Source organism: Sardina pilchardus, chromosome 1, assembly GCF_963854185.1.
Source record: "Sardina pilchardus chromosome 1, fSarPil1.1, whole genome shotgun sequence".
In the NCBI taxonomy this organism is placed as follows: Eukaryota; Metazoa; Chordata; class Actinopteri; order Clupeiformes; family Clupeidae; genus Sardina; species Sardina pilchardus.
In genome coordinates, this window is record NC_084994.1 from 43,546,551 (window position 1) to 43,555,835 (window position 9,285).

At 45.8% G+C, this 9,285-nt stretch overlaps 1 protein-coding gene across 1 annotated transcript in view; it reads right to left on the reverse strand.

The window, feature by feature from the left end:
- rab11fip4b (RAB11 family interacting protein 4 (class II) b) overlaps positions 1–4,818 on the reverse strand; it is a 43,997-nt gene extending 39,179 nt beyond the window's left edge. Inside the window, exon 1 of the mRNA XM_062545189.1 lies at positions 4,676–4,818. The gene's annotated coding sequence lies outside the window, so the exon portion shown is untranslated. The remainder of the gene's footprint in view (positions 1–4,675) is intronic.
- Between the last annotated feature and the right edge of the window lie 4,467 nt (positions 4,819–9,285).

Below are 9,285 nucleotides of genomic sequence, written 5' to 3' on the forward strand. Positions count from 1 at the left end.
ACTGTGTTCCAAACCAAGCTGACCACAGGAAAAATACCCCTCATAATGACTACTCATGTCTGTGGCTGAGTCAGGCTTGTATGGTGTTCCTCTTGTGGGAATCACTTCAGACTGAAGTCAGGCTTGTACGGTGTTCCTCTTCTGGGAATCACTTCAGACTGAAGATGGCTGACCACACTGGCCGGGGCCCACTGGGAGGTCTGACGACGACCCTGTTGTCCAGAGAGGTGGCTGGAGGACCCAGAGGACATGGACAGTGTGTGTCCATTCCCTGAGCTCCCTCATTGGGAAGGGGACAGTGGAGGCTGTGTGTGTGTGTGTGTGTGTGCGCGTGTGTGTGTGCGTGTGTGTGTGTGATACCTTGCCTCATGGGGACCCTACTAACTACGTCCCTCTGCTAGCAATTACTGTAAGCAAGCACGTTTCTGCATGAGGAGTATCATTCTCTCCTTCTCTCTCACTCTGTATGTGTGTGTGTGTGTGTGTGTGTGTGTGTATATGTGTGTGTGTGTGTGTGTGTGTAGTGAGGCAGTGGGCCAGAACTGAGGCCATGTGACAGCTCCCTCCATTCACCCTCCACATCACAGAACAATCAGCGCCCTAATTAAACCGCTCGAGCTGCAGCGAGCAAGGGAGCGAGGGAACAAGGGAACGAGAGAGGAGGAGGAGAGGGAGAGATGGAGCACGATAAGGGAGATAAAAAAAAGACAGACAAGGGTGATCTGGGCAGCAGAGCGATTTTGGTACAAGAGCATGAAAAAGTGGAAAAGAGTAGCATAGAGAGAGAGAGAGAAAAGAGAGAAAGAAGAGAGCGAGAAAGAGGGAGGGAGGGGGAGGGAGAGAGAGAGAGAGAGACCCAACCACCTCCGGGGCATTGTAAAAAGTGCTGTCTCAGGCCCAAGACAGCTAATAGTGCAACTACAAGCATTTCAGACTTATCACTGCAAAAAAAAGACAGGGTCACAGTTAAAACTGCAGAAAGTCCAGTCCACTAACGTCCAGAACTACTGCACGGATATGAACAAACCCTGAGCCCCATGGTCAGTGCACCTCTTCAAAGGGAGAGAATGTATGCGAGTTCAAGTGTGTGTCCATCACTGATTTGACCTGGTTCGCAGCAAAGACCCACTACACTAAAAAGCACAAACCTGCTTCACGCACAACAGTGGACTGCAAGGGGAAAAGCCTAGTGCATCTTCCAACTGATCGGACAAGAAGAATTCCCCTTAAATCAACACCGTATCGGAGCACGCACCGAATTACAACAGCTTATGGTAGGTCATCCAGGAAGAATTCTGAACGCTATATGACGAGGCTTGGCACTGCGTGCAGGATTGTGTGTGAATGCACCACAGTGTGCTTACACTCTTTTGCATAATGGTTATTGGTCCAGCTGCGTGAGGCCCTCGGAGTTCATGTTTGATGTGGGTGGCGCAGACGAACATCATGCAGCATACAGTACACCCTCACATGGGCCGTGTTGATGCACAAACAGGTGCACTGATGGCAAAATAATATGCTTTTAAAGGGGATAAACGCTTTGTGCACTTTATGTTACCTAATGTTATCGACTGTTTATGTTTCCGATGCTTTACCAAAGTGTTCATGTCTGTGTGTGCATGTGTATGTGTGTGTACATGTGTATCTGTGTGTGTGTGTGTGTATCTCTGTGTGTGTGTGTGTGTATGTGCGTGTGTGCATCTGTGTGTGTGTGCTGAGTCCACGTGCTCCTCCAGCATCTACAGTACAGGATCAACTAGCACCTTTAGGCTGCGCGTGGTCACCAGCAGCAGTGGTTCCTAAAAGCACACACGGCACAATGACAGCAAAGGGCACGAACAGACACCAACTTCCCCTCACTGTTTCTGCTGCTGCCAGCCAGCTTCCTTTTTCACTCTTCCTCTTTCGGAGTCAGGCCGCCCCAGAATAAACCCACACACACACACGTTACAGGTCAGTCCCCGCCATTAGCCAGCATGTGATATTTGTGATCAGGATCAAACCAAGACATGAAGTACTCCAACTGTACAGTGGAACAGGACAACAGTGGACTCTTGAAAAATGTCCAGCTACTGAAGAGGTGCCCTCCAATCCAAAGCTTTGATAGTGAAATGACATCAAACATTAATGGCTGCAAAAATAACTTGCAGATCAAGATACAGTAAGTGAGTTTAGGTAAGCAAAAGGCACAACCACAAGCCATGCAAACCATATTCAGCAATGCATTTGTTGAGGTCATTCTCTATGGACTATATGCATTACATAGAGCCTTGTTGGGCCTTTGAATGAGTTTTTCAGCAAAATAAATGGAAACAATAACTGTTGATCTGATCTTAAGTAACTCCTGCAGCAAGGAGGCCCAGCGGGAGCTGTGAGGACGCAGAGAGAGGCTGCTGCTCTCAAAAGAAGCTGATAAGCTGATAAAGCTCCTTTATTTCTCTATTGTACACGCACAACTTCGGCTGTTGTTTATACATGGCGTTTGCGTCAATGTCAGAAGCGAAAAGCACTTTAATACAGGTCGAGCTTGTTTGTCTCTCTCTTTCTCTTTCTCTCTCTCTCTCTCTCTCTCTCTCTCTCTGGACTGGTCCTGTGAGATAGCTGACCAACATGCCCTCCATACACACAGCAGCAGACACAGTGGGTAGCAGGTGGAGACCTAACAGGCCATATTTACAGGCAACACAGTGAGCCCCTGACAACACTTGAACTGAGACTGCGTATTGACATGCTATATTGACATGCTATATTGACACCTCTATCCTCTGCTGCACATCTAGCGCTGCCAGGACACCAGAAGAAAGACATCTGGGTCATTCCATGCCAAACGTAAAATGTCCCCACTCGACCGTCACAGATCTGGCTGAAAAAAAATCAAGGTTGTTCACACACTTCTAGTCCCAAATATTAGCTCTCTACTCCCAACAGTTTTGTCACAAGGCAAACATGCCTCCCTGACATTAAGAACCTTAAAGTCATGTTTCTCAGTTTCACACTCTGGCGAGTTAAGGTATTTTGCTTTAGTAGGGCAGAGCTGAGTTTGTACAGTCAGTCAATGACAAAACTGAGCAAAACGTCACGATTAAGAAGAAGGACTGATGAATCATGCAAAGGATTTCCTGTGAGGTTTCAATCCGATATAACGCGGCTCTTTCTGCCAAGCCTAACGTCAGTTCCCGTTGTGGGACCCTTATTATGGCAGCAGGCTGAGTGGACTGGACAGGTCAAGCTGGCAGTCTCTGTAAACACTGTTTACTGCAAAGCAGCCAAGGGAAGCAGCACACAGTTCCTCACCTGTGTGACCTGATAGAGACAGAAGCAGACAGTGCATCAACAAAACGCCCTCACACTAAACACAAACACACACACGACTACTTTTTCATAATAGTTGTCAACTAGTCATTATGTCACAGTACAGTGTTGATGCTAACATCATTGCTAGTGGGAATGTCTAGCCTGTATAGCCTTTAGTCGTTTTGTCCTCGACTAGATAACTGTGGCCTAGAGTACAGTACTGACTAGTGATTTTCATAGTCGACTAGTCAACTAATTGGTGAAACCCCCACCATGCACTAAACTGAGCATCAAGACCCATGGATGCACAGGAATGAAATCCGCAAAAGAACTTGTCCTGGTGTTGTGGAACAGGCCCACTGAGCGCCCAGCCCAATTAACCTCGTTACCATGGAGCCAGAGGAGGAAGTAGTCAGAGAGACGCACACAAACAGAAAAGATGAGAGCCATTTAGCCTCCACACACACACACAGACACACACAGACACACACACACACACACACACACACACACACACACACACACACACACACACACACACACACACACACACACACACACACACACACACACACACACACACACACACACACACACACACACACACACACACACACACACACACACACACAGACCTGCCTTCACAGAACCCTCCCTAATCCAGTTAGCGGGTCTGCCTTGCGCTAGTGGTGAAAGGGCACTGTTGAGTTAACAATGCCAAAGACAATCAGCCGAGTTTACAAGCGTCCCCTCTAGCAGGATGTAGCTACAGCAGTAGGGATCATCCGTCTTCAGTCATTACCACCAGCGCAAAACCAACCAAACAGTTCCACTGACCTTGACTCAGCAGAGCTGGGTCTCGTGACGACATTACACTCCGTTTTGAGCAACCGAGATATAACGCCAATCACAACATAATCTTCAAAGTTGTGTTTTTATGAAATGTCAGGTTTTTTTTGTAATGAATTATTCATCTGTTGATGTCTCCTCTTCTCTGGCATCATCTTTTGAAAGGAAAAATACGTGGTTCACAGTCATAGATCTCATGCCCACACATCCAACGGACTTTCATCATCGCATCAGATTCTAGCAAAGTCATTCCTCTGTAAGCCTAGGCTGCTGACTGTTTCTCCCTGAAGACATTTTGAAGTGGTAATCTGAAGAGGCTAAGTTGTGATACTCAAAGCTGAGAGAGAAAGAGCTTTCCTCTTTGGTTACATGGTTGAAACATCTCAAATAAGATTATAGCATCTTAAAGACTACTACAAAAGTTAAAAAAAGGCAGAAAACAAGGTAAGAGCAGTGAAGTCAACTTGGATAAGCATGGGTTCTGCTAGGGTTGTTAGCATGTTGGTGACACTACACAAGAAAGTTTGCTTACCAATACCGTGTGATTTCACATCAAAAGCTTCACTCAAAAGTTCAAAGTGTTCTGTTGTTGTGTTTTAATGGGATCCAAAACACAGTCCACAGAGGTATCCACAAACAAATTAGCATGTTGCAGGCTAAACCAGCCTCATGAAGCAAATGAGCCTGGCTCTATCTACGCAGGCTGCATGTGACTAGCTCACTTCTAAGTGAGCTCTGGCAAGTGTCCTGAGCAGGAAGGTGACTACTTGGGCATCACAGGGGCGGAGAGGAGTGGAGGTAGAGTCCCACAGTTCTGGCTTCAGTACAGAAACCAAAATGGCTGTGAGGGGGAGTAAGACCTAGATGTGCTCCTCAGTCTCAAAACCTTCATCTGGGGATTGGAGGTATACTCTCTAAGAAGACAAGCTGGCTCTGGTTGATTATACGAATCAAAAACTTGAACATGAAACTTTCATGAACAGATTTACAATATGACACATTTGATTCAGCACCAATTCCCTACAATTCGCCACAGTTTTAGTACAACTGCGCACAATTCAGCTTGATTCTGCAAGCGTGGAAGTGACCTAGTTTTGAATGGCTGCAGAAACTAAGTAAAGAGGAAACTCATTTGAGCATCTCCACGGTAACTCAATGTATTTGCTGTCTATAAAACACATAGAAATACACAAAAGGGAGAAAAATGGCAGGCGAGACTATTCATCTCAACCAGTACAAATATATTCATCAGGATTAAGATATATCTTGACAAGGATCTTGGGATGCAAAGACTTTGCCAGTTAGGCGTATATTTTTGATGACAAAGATGGTATATTAAGGATGATTAACCCATTTTGGATATGATATGATTGATAATTAATATGTACTGTGATTTCTATGAGTGAATCAGTGCACACATCCTTAATGTATTACTATCCTCATTGTTGTCTTGGATCTTTGTCTTTCTCTCCCACCTCCCACTCACTATCTCTCTGTCTCTCTCTTTCATTATCTATCTATCTATCTATCTATCTATCCCTCTCTCTCTCTCTCTCTCTCTCTCTCTCTCTCTCTGAGTGGCTGAACTAGGACGTCCACAAATCCCCACAGACTCTCATCCTCCCCACTTCACTCTGTAAGCTGTACTCATGTTCTCCATCTGCCAACTCTCTCATGGCATTCCTTGGAATAGCCTGGTCCCACCACACACACACACACACACACACACACACACACACACACATACACACACACACACACACACACACACAACCAAAATATAACTAATCGTAGCATCATAGTGTTTCTCTGGAATTTGTGTGTGTGTGTGTGTGTGTGTGTGAAAGTGAGAGAGTGTTAATTTCCTCTCTCTCCATGTGCCTGTAACGAGCTGCTTCTCACCTCTCCCTCTCCTCCCACGGCGCCCAGCACACGGGATCTGTCACCTCCTGTGGGCCAGATGGAGCTTCAGAAATATCTCAAAACGCCGAATCGCCCGACACCACACTCCTCCTCCCAAACACAGACTCTACACACTCCTCCCAAACACAGACTCTACACACGGAACAACAAAAAAGTACCACTGGAGTTGTAGTATCCCCACACAGCCCAGTCCAGTATTCAGAACCCCTCCACACGTCTGTGAGCCTGCTCTTTTTTTCCTGTAGAGAGGGCCTGTGCTGCAGGTGCCCCTTTCACGCATTTGCCCAAGAGCCCAATTTCTCTCTGTGCTGAAGTGCAGGTGAGTGAGACGATCAATAATATATCAGGGGCGTAGGTTGGCCTTGGACCAAAGACGCGATAACAACAGTATCAGCCCCACGCCAGCCGCTACAGAGCTACTTCAGGACCTGAGCTTGATAGCCTGTGGGCGTTCATTTTCTGGCAGGACAATATATCCTGTCGGGGCCTTAATGCTAAGCTAAGCAGAAAATGCCAATGGAACTTCACTAGGTCTTTCTTGTCATGCTGCCATGTCAATTTGTCCTCCTACATTATGCAACAAGCTCTGCAATCTGTGGCTAATATTTCATAAAGGAACCAACATGTTACCAAAATGTTTTTCAAAATGAGCTTACACCATCGCCTTTGGCCACACTTTACAAACCAAACAATTGTATTGCACACTAGCGGATACGGTAATATTGGTTTCATACAAACAAATTCAGGTCTCAAAACAAAATCAGAAATGGGCATCTGCATGAGAATGAAACTGTAGAAGGTGCACCAGTACCTCCCCAGGGGCAAGTCTTTGGTTTACGTTTCAAACCTGGTGAATTTTTAAACAGAGCCTTCACATGAGAATGTCTAGTGGCGTGGCCACAGACAGAAGAGCACTCTTGGATAACAGCAAAGCAGTACACACTAGAATTTGCATTTGCAGAAGCCAATGTAGATGCGTAGCCTATATGGCTAATGGAAAGTATGACGAAACCAGAACTCTAGGGACATAATGCAGACTGGACGCTAGAGATACAATAGATTTTTGCATGTGCCATTTCCTCCCTTTCCACTACTACTTGCTACTCAACAGCACCACCTAGTGTATGCATATGCATACTGTATGCATGTGCATGGCAAACACACACATTATTAGAGGTGCACCACCCCAGGGTCCTATTCTAAGTCATATTGCCAAGTACTCAATGTCTAGACATTGTGAACTGTGGTCTTGTCTAATTTTAATGGGAAATGCAACCAACACATCTGATCTGCTTCTAATGAGAAACTGGGAAGGATGATTTATCAGCACTATTGATCATTAGACACTATTGATCATTGACAACACTATTGCAGAGTGCTTTTAACCCAGTGAAAAGCATGAGTGCATGAGTCTATATCCTGATTCTACTCAGAACTTCATCCCACGTCTGCCCCAACCACCACCATCACCCCCACCCCACACCCCACACCACCATCATCTCCACCCAGGGCTGTCTCACCTGCAGTAGTGTCCAGTATCCATTAGCGGTGTCGTAGGGCTGCCAGTTAGTGCTGTTTGACCCCATGGTAGTCTGGAGCATTTCCGCAGCACCTACAACACACAGACATGGTCAGTCCTGTCCTCCTCTCTGTTTCTTCCAGGGCTGAGTCTATCTGACGGCGCTGCCTTCCAAACAACTAGCTCACATTCCAAAACACGGAAATCAGACCTACAGTACTGTAACCTACAGTACCTGACCTATTCTGAAGAATCAGGCATGGCCGCTGACTTCGGCGAATTAAACACACACATACCCAAAGCCATCCCATTCTCTCTCTCTCTCTCTCTCTCTCTCTCTCTCTGTCTCTCTCTCTCTTTCTCTCTCTCTCTCTCTCTCCCTCTCTCTCTCCCTCTCTGTTTGAGATGCCAAGGGTACAGACGGGGTATGTCATGAATAGATGGTGGCTGATAAAATGATTTTGAAGAAAATGTTGTGGGTGGTGAAGGTGACATACAGTATGATGTGAGTGCTTGACTGTGTCACCCACCCACTGAGCGAAGGGAAACAGCTTAAGGTACTGCAATGAGTGAGTGCCACTACATTTAATAAGCTAGACTGCCGCATCTAATGGTCCATATTAAAGTCTGTGGATGTGTCTGTTTCACCTCTGAGCGTGAACTGAATGGCTCACCCATGCTGGAATTATTGCGGTCGTAACGGTGGGGACAGAGACGGGAACTAAGCCAACAGAAGGAGGAGCAGTCTTCATTCTCGCCTTTTCAGAATGAACTGATGGGATTGAGACTTGGAATAGACAGACGGGAGAGACCAGTTCTGTCTCAACACATAGAACACATGCACATGTTATGAAATCTACATTTGAATTTTCAATTCACTTTCACACCCCAACTTTCTTTTGCATCTCTTACCTTACGTAGGTGCTGCATACTGAAGATTAGTGTGTGGTCTGAAGGGGCACAGTCGACTGAGTCCTGAGGAGAATAGCGATGAGGTTGAGGATGTATCATGCCTGTAAACATAACTTTCAAGCCGCACATTATTACATATAGAGATTCTCTCTATAAGTGTTCCCTTTCTCTGTTTCTCTCTCACACTCACAAAAACCAACACTCACTCTGACCTATATCTTAATATGAAATGCTGGTCATATCGCACAATCCTACTTAGAGTATCAATAGCTGAGAAAAGAACCCTTATTATCCTGGAAATCTGTGACAAAGTCCAGTAATTACTAGAGTTCTGGCTCTATTAGAGCACCAAAGGTGCGTTCAAAGTCCTTGAACAGAGCCAAACGTGGCGAAAAAGTTTGCCTGAACAGATGCATTTGAACGACTTTGAACTACCTCTTCAAACTTAAAATCAGTTAAGTACTCTGATGGACAGCTGTACCTCGAGAGCTCAATGATTCAGTCTGGCATTGGTCTATACACAATCGCCCCCACATCACAGGAAGTGTGTCATCACTCCTGAGACTGAGCCAGAGCAGAAAAGGGGAAATGAAGGTCACCCCAACCATTTAGTGGGGTACAAATTGTCATGAAATAATGGTCCCGTAGGATTTTTTTGCTAAAATTGATTTTTTGTTGTATTTGCTTTATTTGGGGTCCTACTGTTGAAAAATGACGGGGTGCAAATTTTCTGACCCCGTTTTGCCCTTCCTCTGGGGGGCGCTTTCTCACCTTGGCCAGGATACTGA